We start from the raw sequence: 16181 nt of genomic DNA on the forward strand, positions 1-16181 counted from the left end.
TGAAATTTTTGGGTTTCAAATTGAAGTTACAAATATTATTAAAATTCATTTAAGAAGAAGATATACTTTATTAATCCAAAAGGGGAAATTCTATTTCAACATTTTGTTATTCAACATGCTACACACACATTTTAAATACACACACATGCACAAACAGCTCTGTGCATCACAAATGTCCAAAAAGTGATTCAGCTGAATTCGGGGACTGGAACATGACTCTCTCCTCTGTTTTTTTGCGGTATGCTGAGAAAAGCCCAGACCGACTCTCTGGCTGTGCCATTGTCATTTGGTCCCGAACGTCCTGCTGATCTGTGGTTGGAGGGCTGGTCTTGCACACCGCTTAGAGAAACAAGTCTGATTAACACAAGCAAAAACAAGAGTCACAAAATGCACTTAGGTGTTAAATACTGAATATCAACAATTATAACACATAACTGGGTTATTAGCATAAACAAGTGACCATGTTATGACAATCTATATTAATAAGAGAGTAGGTGAACACACACCACAGTCTTTATGAGGTGCTGGAACTGACAGACGATTCAAATGAGAAGAAATACTGCACACTCAATGTATAAGCTCCAGTTATTTTAATTACCAAAAATATTTTTTTCTTATTTCTTATTTGTATGACAATCTATATCAACATCTGGAAAATGTATTCTATAGCATATTTCTTCTATGGCTTCACATTAAAATACTACCCAAAACATAACATAGCCTACTTTATATCATCACAACATGCACGTAACTATCTTTCTGGGTTTTGTAGTGGGGGATGAGGTTAAGTGCCGTGGTGGTCGTGTCACTGATCTTCGAAGTGCGAACCTTGCACACAGCTGTTCTCTTCTTACTAACATCATCAACGACATAATCCTTGAATCCAAATGTTATTATTTTTGGAGCACCCTCCATAGTGTAGCTCTGCCTCAGTGGCTCTTGCATTGGCCTGGCCTCTGCTGCGTCCACACTCCACATGGAACTTTATCACCCAATCATGCCCCCCCCCCACCAAAAAGAAAAGAAAAAAGAACCCTCCTCGCTTCTCGATAAATGCAAAATAAAAGTATTTTCAAGTCATCTGTCTCAAGTCCAAGTCAAGGCTCAAGTCAACAAGGCAAAGTCTAAGTCAAGTCAAGTCTTTTATCACTGTCAGTCAAGCAAGTCTCAAGTCCTCAAATTTGCGACTCGAGTCTGACTTAAGTCCCCCACCTCTGTTGATTACACGTGCTCTCTTGTTATTATTGACCAAAAGATGTTCGAATGGAATGTGGACAAAGAGGGTTAATCACGGCCCTCTTTAAAACCTCAGGATTGTGGTATTGGTACATTATACTTCCGCTACTCAGTCAGTAGAGTCACGTTAGAGTCCATCTCTGACATAGCACGGTTGTGTTCTATGCATCTGAGGCAGACTATGCATGTGTGAAAGCAGCTTCAGTTCAACACTTAATGTGGGGAGGGGCAGGACCAGAATACATAACTCAGTAAAAGCAGAAAGAAAGAAAAAACAGAACACAGGCGACATTTGATCACATAAGCAGATAACATGAAAGGTAATTAGAAAGTCTCAACCACAAAAACAGCTTAGATAATGTGACAAGTCCCCGTGGAAAGAGTATCCTGTATGCTGAACAGTTACAGGTATTATAATGAGCCGATTGGGAACAGCTGCACAGGAAGGAAGAGGAGTCACAAGGGGAATCAGTCAAAGGGAAGCAGGTGTGCAGGAACAGGACATGCACTAGTGGGGCCTGGTGGGCAGGTGAGGTAAAGGTAAGCTAATTCAAAATAACGTATGACACAGATGAAAACAAACAGGTACATATGCAGGTGTCATCATTGCAGTATTATGAAGCAGAATTAGATTCACTAGCCAAGTATTTGAAAACATAAAATGCTATTAGACTCCAGTATAAGAAGTGGATTTATTCTCCATATTCAAAAGTTAAGCCAATACAAGAATGCCTTTAACCTGTATTATATTCTGTCTCATAGCCAGTAAGAGTAAAAAGAACAGTAGAACAAGGAATGATTTAGGGCATGGCTAGCTGCAATTGAAAAATTGCAACCAAAATGCTGAATCAACAGGGATAGAAAATAACAAGATGCTGTTGGACAAAGATACCGATTTCTTAACTTAAAACAGAGGGTAAAAAAGAGTCCTAGTCGCCGAATCCAATTCTAGTTTAAAATCTATAGCATCTACAGACTGTACCATAGACCTTTCATTAAATGTTTCTTGATTCATTTAATCATTTTTATTTCAAAGATAGTGAGGAGGTTAAAGCACTTTTTTATTGATAAGTGCTATACAAAGAAAGTATAATTATTATGTAAAAGTGAAGTGAAGATGGGTTAATTAAAACATTGAGTTTCATATACAATATACACGGAACAGGATTAGGGCCACTGAAAAAAAACAATTGGGTTCTGATTTTTATTTTTCTTATTCTGATTTATATCTCAGAATTTGGACCTTAATCTCAAAATGTTGACTTTTTCTTAGAATTCAGACTTTGATCTCAGAATTTTAACTTTTTCTGGGTCAGAACCGAATTTTTTTTTGTCAGTGGCCCTAATCCTCTGCCATAAATATATAGCATACTTTTGAAACCTAAACTGGATTGGATGTCAAAACATTTCTATTTCTCACAGTTTGAACCACATCATTGTCTCTTTCCCAACAGCTCACACAAGATGTTCTGCAAAAGCTCAAACATTAATTTAGTCACATTTCAGCAAAAGCCGGCATATAGCCCCAATTGTTCTATGTTAGCGAGCAACTCTAATTATTTCACTGATAAACTCAATGATTTGATCTATTACTTTAAAGCTCCCGTGGGGAAGTTTTGGTTTGTGTCTATGTTGGCATTCCCTGTGGATTAAGCCATTCCTCTTATCTCACTGCTGATCTTGTCTTGTAATGTACGTGTATGTGTAGGTCGTGTTTTCTGATGGAAAATCTCATCCTGATGTCTTTCAACATTATTCAGGAATGTTTGACTTGAAAAACAAATACAAAGACTTCTTCGACAGCATGCACCTACCCCAGCTGTTTTAGGCATTAATAATAACTATACAGAAACAATCAATCTTGTTGCAGATGCTCTCGTGTGCTTTATAGGTCGTACAGAGGCATCAGAATCAATTTCAGTCTGAATCATAACAAGCTATAAACTCCTCACAGGAGCTTTAAGCCTTAGAGAGAAAAGAAAGATTCTTTCAGGATCTTAAATGATTTTTAATTTAATTCATATTTATTAATAATTAAATAAAGTGTGACACAGTTTTTATTTATTGCTTCTTGTTGAGGAAATTTGTAGAAACTTGACTTCACACAAGAAAGATTCAGAAGACTCAGATGGCTTAAGTTAAAGAAGTTTATATAAGACTCCTGAGAAGAAATGACATGAACAGCACAAGTGTGATTCAATGTCTTGCCAAGCCAAGTTCTGTCAGACTGTCCCATATATAGGCTTTGTATTTATCCTAAAGATAATGTTAAAGTCAGGGCCATGTTACTCGATCTATTCTACGTAAAACTTGAATGTGGAGTCCAAGACAATTGGGAGCAGACACTCCGCGACCTTGGTTCGCCTAGTCACAGCTCAACCCTATCAGCTCTGACATCTAAAGAGATACAGAAATTCCATCACACTTCTGATTTGACATAAATCATTCTTTGCATGATTCTATTCCCATGTGAGTTTGACAAAGAGGTCATTCTGGGCTTGATTTGAACAGCTTTGGAGCTGAAGTATCTTGCTTAAAACAAGCTGGTCAGTGTGAAGCAATCACTGTCTTTTAGAATAGAAGCCTTGCACCATCAATGTTGAAATATAAAGTTGCACTTCGCCCACAGGTATGACCTAAGTATACAGTGACTTTGTTGCTGAGCTAAGGTAAAAACTCTGTGCTTTGCTGGTCCATCTTACTGTACTAGGCCTGCAGACATAAAAAGACAGAAATATTTTGCTGAGCTCAGCTTCTTCCAGCAGGCAGCCAACTGTTATTTACTAATTATCCAACTATCTTGTAAAGGCAAGAACACAATGTTAGAGGATCATTTTAGCACCCTGTGGCCACCAGGAACATTTTTATTTACAAATGCAATAGTGTCTGTACGTCCCAGGGTCCTTTCTCTTACCTTGCTAATCTTAATGGCAAAAATGGGCATTCTTTCAAATTGACAACATCCATCAAATTAGCAGATATCATCTTTTAGCCTCTGAAATCAGAAACAGGCCTCGCTTTAACCTCTACTGTCTGCATAGACAAACTACTGTGGGTCAGCATTTAAGCATTCGTCCCGTTTATGCCTCATTTCTTATTGAATGTATTGGCTTTGGCTTTTTTAGGTTAACATTTCCTGTTAGTTTAAGTTCTTATAAAGGACTTAAAAGGTCGGCATTCTTTATTAATATTACGCTTAATGCTTTTTGGCAATTCTTTGTTGTTTTCTGCTCCAGAGGTCGAGGGATTGAACTGTCCTCTAGCTGAGCCCATAGAGTCGAATTTTCAGGTGTTAAGATTTATACTGGTACTAGTATAGTGAATGAGTATGTGGAAACAATTCGCAAGTATTTCAAGTACAGTGTTAAGAAAATAAAGGGGAGAAAAGTAAACAGCTATTAGCAGTCAGACTGGTCTGATGTTTTTACAATATCGTCTCATAGTGCTGCTTGTCAACAGGCAAGGGAGGCAACTGCTTGGGGCCCCCCAAGGCTGACAAACTTAAAACTCAAAATGTGCAAATGTTGCAATGACAGTAGGAAACCTCCCTAACTGGGCACCATTTGACAGCACTCACTCTTGTTGCCCTGTTTAGAATATCATGTATTATCCCTTCATTACAATTAAACCACTGAAGGAAAATGAAGCGAAATTATCTCTGTGTGTGAAAAAAGAAAGATGAAAAGCATCAAAACACTGGCAGACATAGTTGTGGTTGGAGGGCCCCCAATTTATTTTGCCTAGGGTACCAATCGACTCTAGAATTGCCACTGCATGCGTTCAGTTTTTCTGAATCTGAATCACGACACCAAGGTGTAAATGATAATTATATTGATCAGAAAAAATAGAAAAGTGTAAGACCATTTAATGTTTTCAGATATATTAAAAACTTTCACCACAAGACACGAGGGTACAGATTAATGATGCAGACAACATAGTATGACACCCGCTGCTATAGAAGCAGCACAGCCCACAGGCCTCTAATGGTACATGGAAAATGCAGAGTTGTCAAACAGGCCAAAAGTTGTCAAAGCAGCAGCTACCACACCAATGAACCATTTTACACAACTTTCACGACTCTTTGCCATTATGCATTCAAATCGCCGACCTATTCCGCAGTGTGCAACAAATTGCAGAAAAAGAAAATCCAATCATCTGATCTGGAGATACTAACAGCACCAAACATCTACTAATTAAAAAATAGCTTGTTAAATCAGCCATGAAAGCATCTACTGTAAAAGGTTCAGTTTTAAGTAAAATGGAAGCTTGGCCACAATCTTCTCTGCACGCCTGAATGCAAAATAAAGTGTGAAAGAAGCTAAAAATAACCAGAGGCACATGCTATGTTCTCTGTAACCACAGAGAATTGGATTAGATAGAATAAGATATTAGATATTACTCTCCTCCCATCCTGCTTTTTATATTCCATTAACTGCAACTGACGCACAAAATTGATGCCCTCTTATATTTTTATCATGGAGTCCTTTTGACTTCAAGTAGGTTGAGTGTGGAGCATCAGGTCATCTGTGTGGGTCTCTCTTCTGCATGGACATGGAGCCCAAGGAATCATAAATATCTGACTGGATCAACAGAGAAGATATACAGGAAGAGAAGAAAATGAAAATGAACTCCCATGGCAGCTGGACTTCTGGTATTTCTTTTTACATATTTCACATTTAATAAGGCCGTGAAATGAGATCCAAACCACATCTGTACGGCTATGCTGTTTTTATTTATTTACAGCATGTAACACACCAGTGGCATCATACTTTATTTGGAATGAGACGTGATTTCAAGCTCCATCTCATGCTCTCAAGCTCCCAAAGCAAATATCATGCCACTTTATTATTGTCGTTGTTTTTCCTGCAAGTTCCAAAAATAGGTGTTCTGTGGCCTGAGGTAAGAATTCTCCTCACACAATCATTAGTTATAGTTACTGCACTTGCCTGAAAAAAATCAATACAGGTAAAAACATGCATTTGAAGTTTAAACTATTACAAACAAACATTGTAAAATGGAAAACCAAACAGCATGAGTATTTTCAAAATAACGCACAGTACACAATAGTCTTCTGAATAAACCATATCCCAGGAGGAGTACAAAATACCAACAGGAATCATGGGAGAGACCATCGAGGTAAATCAAGCTTTTGGTTTGGATAACAAGATCGATACAATCTACAGCTGCAGCACGGTAACAAGAGACCTCCAAGGAAAGTGTTCCCCCAAGAGCCACAAGGAGGCCTATCTTTTGTAGAAATAGCAATTACTGTGCAAGTGCAAAATGTGAATGAAACAACATCCTTGAGGCATGATGACAAACATTATCCTGTTTGAAACTTGGATGGAACTACCACTGAGGACTATTCACATAGTGGTGGTAGAGATTGCAGATGTTTTATTGAATGATTAGCAGAGGTAATCAATAGAGCTGTAGCACACAAGAAAGACAATAAAAACATAACCAGGAGTTAAACAGATAAAAAGTGGTGGAGGAGCCGCCTTAAGAGTTCAATCAGAAGACAGTGCCGTTTTTCTTTTCTTTTTTTTTTCTTGCTGAAAAGAAGCAGAAAGTAATATTACTTTGAGACAGAGGGAGACTCACCCGCCTGTCCATCATCTCCACCTGTGTGTGATTGGCAGAGTGCAAGCTGCTCAGGGAATAAGAAGTGTTGCTCTGCTAGGCTGTGTGTTGCCTCAGGAGGGGGCCTCCCAGAGAGAGGTTAACACCTGCTAAACCTGCCGACGCTCGAGGGAGGCCCGCTCCTATAAAAAGACTTTGGTAAGGCGAAAAAGAAATACACACAGTTTCCAGTGGAGGATCAAACAATGACTTCAGTGGGCAGTGATGAATTAAATTGGCATACTTACGAAATCAGGACTCAGTTTGAATTCAAATTGTTGACCCCTGTGCTGATCAGTCTTTTACCCTAAAAAGTCAACGTATTCAGGGTGTTTGATTTACTACCCTTAAAAGCCCAGAGTACAGAAACATACAATCCTGTAAGCCTCAGAATACAGAAATAAGACTGGGATTGACGCCAGGCAACTCAGTCTTTTAATAGATCTCTTCCTCCAAGTCTACAATATATCTCTGTAATCACCTGCACTATAACTGCTGCATACCAACACTGTGTAAGACCTGTACCTTGGGTTTCATCAAACAGCTGCTGATTATAGAATGTACTTTGCAAAAGTATGTTCATGTATATTAACAAACACATTTGTAATTCCTGATGCTCCTTGATAGCTCCAGAGAAATAGAGTTTCTTTATGTGGAGACGTGAAATGCAATTTACATTTGAAATGATGGCACCATTTGGCAACGCTTGGTCGATCCCCGTTTCATCCTGCTAGAGGCACTTGGGAATTTTTGTTGCTTTGCTAATCGTTATTGCTATCTGAGTCATTCGCAAATAACAAAATTAGTGCAACATAATCTGTTGCAGACTCCCAGGTGCTCCATATTTGTAAAATACAAATTATATCAAAAATAATTAGCAATAACATGAGAACGATTGGGCGGTTATCAGAAGATTATTCTTTGTTGAATCAATCAAGGAATGATGCAAGCTTCCTTAACAATACTATCTAAGGAAACACATTTTTTGTTGAATGTTATTCCATCTTGTTAACATCCAATAATATGATTAATCTGATTTGTCCGACATAAAACTGCCAAAGCACAAAAACGTACATACATAAACACATGATGTGGGTAGCACTGGTTACTCTTGAGCATGGCTACTTGTGAAAAAACATAATCATGTTGAAATGTTTTGCATGCCTCCGATTGATTATCTTTGAGTGATTTCCTCATCCTGGGTGCAGTTCCTCTCTGTGAGTCTGCATTCTGGTGATGGGCTCTGTAAGGAGGCTCATGGGAGCAGAGCAGGTTCACTGTTGTGTGTTTGCGTGTGCACAACCCTCATTCATCTATTTGTGTTAATGTGTGTATTATGTGTTCTGCATTATGTATGTTTTCTGGACTCATGTTATATTGAACATACCTAGGGACAGTCAGCTATACTAAATCAGTTGTGCTTTAATGGATGGAATCTGTAAGGATGATGTGTGTGTGTGTGTGTGTGTGTGTGTGTGTGTGTGTGTGTGTGTGTGTGTGTGTGTGTGTGTGTGTGTGTGTGTGTGTGTGTGTGTGTGTGTGTGTGTGTGTGTGTGTGTGTGTGTGTGTGCTGCACTTATGTCCCATGGGGTCAGAATGTTGAGGGCCACAACACAAGCTTTATGGCTGAATACTCCAGACATGACAACTGACAATGCAATTAGAAAAACGTACAACTACATGCAAGTTATACATATTTTATTGTCTCATCACCGTGTGGTGGATGCAGTAGTGCCAATATAAATATGTTTTCATACATTAAAGGATACATTTAATTATAAATGTTGTTGTGGATTGTGTATTGCAAATCTGTTTTTAACGCCTGCCTTCCACCAAATGTGGGAACAACAGGCACAAGATATGTGAAACAAAAATGAATAATATTGCAATGCTATTGAATTAAGATCCGGGTATTATGTGATTGAATCACACATGTTTTTTTCTTTCTTCAGGCTTCTTCTGATTATCCCAGGCTTCTTTGTCGGATCTACAGTCCAGTAAATCTTCCCAGCCTCCACCAGATTGAGGTAGATTGAAAAACCAGAGAACCACTTCCCATGTGTCTCTAAGGAGCTGAACAACCAACTGAGCTGAACCATTGCACCAAATCACCACCAGCCCCCCCCCCCCCCCCCCCCCTCCACCGCCTGTTGCCGTGGTAACAGTGTGGCAAGTACCTCTACAGCTCTCATGTCTCTGGTTATGACTGTCTGTTTCCATTCTGAGGTGGAGGGATTGATCACTATTCCGCTCACCAAGTGTTGCATTTTAGTGTCCCTGGTGCAGAACCGCAGGGAATGGCCTGGGCTTAGGTGGACTACCTGGTTTTAACTCGAACAAATCCCAAGAGAGCGTGAAAACCTGATGAATCCACAAATTCCATCAGGGTGCAAATCTACTCCATCCACACATAAATACTCCATGTGGACTTGAGCGATACAGTAAATCGGTCTCATTGGGACTGTTATCACCACAATGTTATAAATGGCTTTCCTATTTTAGTCTAAATGTTACAAAGCATTTACAGCAATACATTCCCGAGCAGAGAATAAATGCGTTTTCAGCCTGCATGCTTCAGATAACTTGGAGGAAAAGCTGACATATCCTATAGCAGAAAACAAAAAAAAACATCTATGACTGAAGCAGATTCCTCAATTAAATATGATTATTTTGTGGCTTGTATCTGCTGGTACTGTTGAGATTGCTTAGCAACACAGAAGTCAGCTAATTAAGAAATAGCATGTTTGGAGTGTCGCTGGGAAGCACAATGTTATCAGATGAAAACAGTGTTAGTCATCAGGGCGGTGGAACCTGTTAAGATGCAAATAGCCATGACAAACGATCCAACTGTGTCTCTCCTCCGGGAAGAAAAGGCTCCAACAATCCATCATTTTGACGTCTGGCATCATATAAAGATAATTGAGTCATGTTATTACCTACTTTAATAACATGACTGTAAACACAGTTTGTTTATTATACAGAAAATAAGTATTTCATTCATTCCTCAAATTTCAACAGCTGCAAACCAGAGAGGAAGAATTCTAAATACATTTCATGGCAAAATAAAATCTTGTTTTATGCTAATGATATACAAAGACCTCTTGTCTCCTTGTTGTTCACAATTCAAAAGGCATCTTTTTCACAGCAACAAAATATTTCTCATCAGATAGAACAATCTGATGTCTCAGTTGAGGCTCATGCCTTCAGTGTGCTTAGAAGATGCTTCATGTCTGAATAATTCATTCCACCATCTCTATTGAAACCTTCTAGATCTGACACCACGGCTTGCCATTCCATTAAGTTCTCCTCATGCTTCATTTACATCTGCACACTCTCATTATCATCATGGAATACTTGTACGGCATGGAAATATTCAACGAAAAGATAATAATACAGCAGTAGGTGCATTCTTTTTTTCCATGTTCAGCTGCATCATCTGAACTCTCCTGTGCAAATCAGTGAAACATTCAGTAGGAATGGCATAATCATCATGGCACATACCCCTTTATTTCAAGATGGAGCAAATTACGTCTGTATAAGAGCCAGATTTATAGAGGCTTGTTTATCCATGACTCTTCTGCACCCAGTTTTTTTGTCTAATAGATTATTCTGCATATGATGTAGCCAAAAACGCACACTTACAAATTGATTTGCAGGCCTACACTGTCAAATGAAACCAATGACAATAGCCTTGCCTTAAACACCAGTGTGTTCAATTTTGTGCATCATCCATGAGATTGCAGACTGCCACAAAAGTCAGAAAAAAACATGAACAAACTTCTGCAGAGTTTAGTTTTTCCATTCTGGGCAAAATGGAGGAACATGGCATGCTACATGGTAGACTCTCTGGAGACCTGCTCCCCCTAAGAATAAAAAAGCTCATTCTGAGGTTACCAAAAATGATTCTAATTTCAAGTGAATATGAGCTGATAAAAACAGACTTATAAATATTCCATTTCTGCAAATTACACTGACTCTAGATCCTAAGATCGTACACACTGCACCTTTAAGGCAATAATACCAGGGCCAGTAAACAGGACTTAGAGAAGCAATGGTGATAATGCCTGAGATAAAAGATTCCTTTGAGAGAGAACGTGTGTAAGAGGCTGCCAAAAGGAGGGAGAAAGGGAGTTTAAACGATGTGAGAAAACATTAGGAGGAACCATTACATGCTTTGCCACAGCTCAGGGAGTCATTAACTTGTATAAACAGGTCATTCCTCCACTGAGCCCTTCTCATTGATTCACAGATAATCTGTCTTCACTCCTCCTGCTCGCACAAACTGAGCACAGTCTGGTCGGAACCCTAGTACACCATAGTGCTGCCAAAAACATTGTGGCAGACCTGTAAGCTCTGTCTTCTGCAGAGAATCAATTTAGGCACCAGTATCCCCTGTTGATGGAGATTTGAGAGAAAGTCTCCTCTGCCACTAAACCCATAATGACATCACGTCTCTGGTGGCTGATAATTTTGTGCTGCTAAACCCATTAACAATGATACAATCTGCCAGAGGCCATGCTTTTATCTACCTATCTCAAACTAATCAGTCCAGACCAACAGAACGGTAAACAGAGGCTTGTTGGCTTCATGAGATGATCTGTGTCATTCTCCTGGCCATAGGGATGGTCGTGATCTCTTCCCTTCACACTAATAAGCTTGTTCCTATTCCCTACCTTCAATGGCTGACAAGTTCTGAAGCAATATGATGCCCAATTTCCATTAAGAGAAACAGTTTTTCTTTTTCTTTTGTTTTTGAATTTAGCATTGTTTATGTATTTGCACTGTTTGCTGTAAATGTACAGTATGTGTTTGTTTGTTTTTTTCAGAACATTTTGCTGCACTTTTCCGGCATTGCTTTTGTTTCTGGACTTTCCATGTGATTTTCTATTTTCCATGCTTTTTAAATTTGACACTATTTGGGCATTTGCACCTGTAGACCGCTGAAGCTAGCTGGCACAAACTATTTTTTTAATTGCAAAAGAACTTGGCCTTTTATTTTAATGTGTTTGTTTACATTATTTTAGTAGTAGCAAAAGACTCTAATAGACTAAATATTTCCTTTTTTTATATCTTTAAGAGAAACAGGGACTGTCTCTCTCTCTCTCTCTCTCTCTCTCTCTCTCTCGCTCTCTCTCTCTCTCTCTCTCTCCAGTGTGTGGATTAATGCCATTTAGCTGGAGCATGCTTTAACTTGTCCATGTAACCAAGTTAATAGAATGCACACATAGCACGCAAACAGGATGTAAGAAGCAGCTTCACATGTGTTTCAGAATTAGTTTTCAAAGCGTGCAAAGGTTCCTAATAACCAAAAATGGATTGCACAATAGAAGGAACAGATGAATAATGGCATTGCCTCAACTAGCATGGATTAGATCCATTCTAGCAGCCTATTGGACCTGTGTGTACCATTTAGTGCATAGTCGATGAGGTTGCAGCCTGCCCCTCCAAGCGTGAAGAAGAGCCTATAGTGGCCACAAAGAAAAAAAAAACACCTGAAAGAACTGCTTTAGAGTCAGTGTTTGGGTTATCCATTCTGGGTTACCGTAGGAACAAGGCTTTCTTACAGGGCAGATGTAAAAGGCTCATAAGGTGACCAACACAGTGATTCTTATTTTAGGTGACTGTATGCTGGGCTCCAAACAGACAATTACATTGACAAGTTCGTCCACATTTTGGTTTCAAACAGTTTTCTAATCTGTGTTGATATTTGGTCAGCGTGAACTTTGGTAGAAGGCTAAGACAGTAATTTTGACATTTAAACAACATTTAAACTGCCATCTAATGCACATAAACCCAATGTAATTATATTTTAGAAACTGAAGACCGCAGACTCTACAGACAAACGCTGCTAAACCAATGTTGCTTGGTAACAATATTAATATTCTATGTGAATATTACAGGACTAAAAGTATTAGAGGGCTACATTTAGAGGTAATACAGGCATGTGCCAACACCTATAAGTGAGGAAACAGAAATGTTTCATAATTGTCAGGTCTCAAAAATGTATCGAGTTTGAAACAAGCGGCAACCTCCAGTGTTGAAAAATGAAGGAAATGTGGCCAAGTGCAAAATGCTGCATTTCATCCTGTGTCTGCTTGAGACTGACTCCAAGAGCCCCGAAAGTCACATACACACCACATTCAAAAACAGCAGAAAACAACATGTTTACAGACTGGTATGAAAAACGATATTGGTCTGATCAGTTACTGTCCTCATGGATACACACTGTATGGGGGGGGGGTTATAACGCGTAGCTGACATGATTGACAGCTGGGCACATTGTAACTGTTTCTCAAGAGGCTTTAAACCCGCCTCAGCTCCAGCTCTCAGCCTGTCATTATGTTGACTGAAAGTTAGACTGAGACAGGATTTCCATCGGTTGCTGCCGATGAGCCTCCAGAGCTCCCTGGCGTAACAGATTGAAGAGGTCACTCACTTCGACCATTACTGTAATATTTAGGATAGGATAGGATAGGATAATACTTTATTGATCCCCAGAGGGGAAATTCGGGCGTTACAGCAGCACAGACAAGAAAGCTCGAAAATACACATTAAACAGAATAGATAAGATAAATAAAAATAAAAACAGGGGTTATATGATAAGTACAAAATGAATGATGAAGTTAACTGGGGGGAATTGAGACAGTATTTGCAGAGAATGACAAGATAAAGTGACAAGTGATTAAAGTGACTTGGTATGATAAATAGAAGCAAGTAATTTAAAACAGCAGAGAAGAGAGGCAGTGTTGTACCACAGTAATGCAGAGTGCAGTTATATAATATAATGTAGTATAATATGTATTATATATATAATATAATAATTACAATCTATGGTTTAAATCATTGGATGGATTCAGAACTACAGGTTTATTTTCCATGGAGCAAAATAGCCTACAGTCAACTTGACAACTTTTCAAACTGTTTGAAAGACCCACAACACAAAGTAACTGAAGGAGGAGGTCAAGTTTTTTGTAAGTCTAATTTGTTATTTAATAATTAGATTGATAGTCCTCTGGCTGTGCAATAATTAATTCTGTTTTGGCAGCGATCTGATTATCCTGTGATAATTAGCCAATGGATAGGGGTATCTTTCCAGATTGATAAAACTATGTTACATTGAATTTAATCATGCTTCTGTTGATGCACTTTCAGCTTAGAGACTTGCCTAGCGTCTGCTGATAACCTGATTTTATTTTCTTAAACTACTCCCTTCCAACAGTAAGGACAAAGACAAAAACACATGCATGGATCTGTTTCTTTCTGCAACTCCTACGGATTCATTGTGATCAAGACCAATCTGGAGACAGGGAATGGATAAGCAGATCTTGTGAGTGCGATGTGGTTCAAGTTGTGTCTGGATGTAGCCACAGAAAAATACTGTGTACACACACCCACACATGGACCCACTAACAAGCAACGGCCTGATCTCTTTTCTAAAAAACAAAACAAATGAGGTTGGTTTAATGAGACATTAGGGAGGATTATAGAATCAACATTAAAGATAACAATACATACTTAATTACTAATGTGAAACATCCTGACATTAATTAGAATAAATAAAGGACTGTGATATAAGGCTAATAGAACGTCCAATTTAATTACCATAAAACAACCTGCAATATCAGTCAGAGTCTTACACTTTCAACATTTAAATGCGGTTTGAAGCAAGGTGTAAATACTTAATACTGGAATATTCACTTGAACCTCTAGAGTTGGACGGCAGTTGTTCATTATTTAACAGCTGTCTAATGGTAAGCAAAACTGAACAGTAAACTGCCGTTGGCTTGAAGTTGTCTGTGACCCTACAGACAAAATTATAAAGGAGAATTATTGATTAACGGCTGAGCTTTCCCTCTAGAGTTTGTCTGGTAATTAGGGTCCAACTCCTTTCCTTCTCAGTTGTGTTGTGGTTTGTTTTACAGGACATGTTGTATGAACACTTGTGTTGTTGATACAAATCAACAAGTTGGTCCTGAATTTTTGACATGCATCTAACATTTACTTCGCGTTTGCTGTTGTTGCCATGGTAAAGTTTTTTGTGCTTCCTGCTTCAGTCAGCTTGCTTCCCTATTGGCCATTGTTGAAAACGTCCTAATAATGACACAAAACCAGCTGTGGTCTTCAGAAATCAGGTTTATTACTAAGAACAGTCTCAACAAACAAGAGATTTGACTTGGTGTTTGGTGCAAAAACAATTAACATAGAAGAAGAATAAAGAGGAAAAAGGCTATAAAAAAAGCAGTACTCCTACATGTCAAGAACTTATAGAGAATAAGATAATGGCTATAACACAATATAAAACACAAAAATTGTTGTATAGTTGTTCAGACATGTGCATGTTTGAGGTCTTGCAGTATAAAAGTGGACACACAGTTTGCAGTGTAACAGTAAATCATAAAAACCATCATCGCCTTTGACAGGTTTTTTCAATTTCTCCAGCTGCTGCAGGATGTACATTCTCTCCTGAGCCTTCTTGATGAGGGAGCTGATGTTATGCTCCCACTTGAGGACATGTGCCCTATTGCACCAGCTATGCTTTATCTTGTTCTGTGCTAAATGATGGTGTAGTTCACACTAAATGTTACAACTAGATATGCTCTAACTTAAGTTGTGTCATTGTTTGGTTGTACCAGGGAGACGTAATATTCATCTTTACTGGTAGAAACGTCCAAACTAACCAAAATATTATTTACGCTTTCTAACATTTTTCACTTCTTGAGATCAATCAGTGAAAAGCATTTTTTATGCAGTGTTTATTACAGTGCTCCACATCCGCCTTAAAATCTCTCAGAATACTGGCTGCAAATATCAGCCGTTAACTGACAAACAGCAACAAAAATGTAGAAAAAAAGTGACATTGAGTGTTGAAATACAAGGTTATTTAATATTCGGCTACTATATTGTTGGACTAATGGAATTATATTTGCTCATGGAAAATGACCGCGGCAGTACAAGTCATAGTCATGGTGCATTTCTGAGGGATGTAATCTATGGGCGGCAGTAGCTCAGTCTGTAGGGACTTGGGACTTGGATTGGGAACCGGAGGGTTGCCGGTTCAAGTCCCGGTGCGGACCAAGTATTGAAGTTGGTCTGGTAGCTGGAGAGGTGCCAGATCACCTTCTGAGCACTGCCGAGGTGCCCTTGAGCAAGGCACCAAACCCCCTCCCTCACCACCAGCTCAATAGCGCCCACTGTGGGTGGCTCCGTCACTCTGACATCTCTCCATTAGTGCATGTCCATAGGATCCTGTTTGTGTGCATGTGTGTATATACTTCAGCCTACGTGTGTGTTGCATGACTACAGAGTGTAAAAACAGAAATTTC

At 38.9% G+C, this 16181-nt stretch overlaps 1 long non-coding RNA gene across 1 annotated transcript in view; it reads left to right on the forward strand.

The window, feature by feature from the left end:
* Positions 1–16181, forward strand: part of LOC132977128 (uncharacterized) — a 34646-nt gene extending 18465 nt beyond the window's left edge. The window contains exon 2 of the long non-coding RNA XR_009673766.1: positions 15936–16181. This is a non-coding gene — a long non-coding RNA (uncharacterized LOC132977128). The remainder of the gene's footprint in view (positions 1–15935) is intronic.

Source organism: Labrus mixtus, chromosome 1, assembly GCF_963584025.1.
Source record: "Labrus mixtus chromosome 1, fLabMix1.1, whole genome shotgun sequence".
Taxonomy (NCBI): domain Eukaryota; kingdom Metazoa; phylum Chordata; class Actinopteri; order Labriformes; family Labridae; genus Labrus; species Labrus mixtus.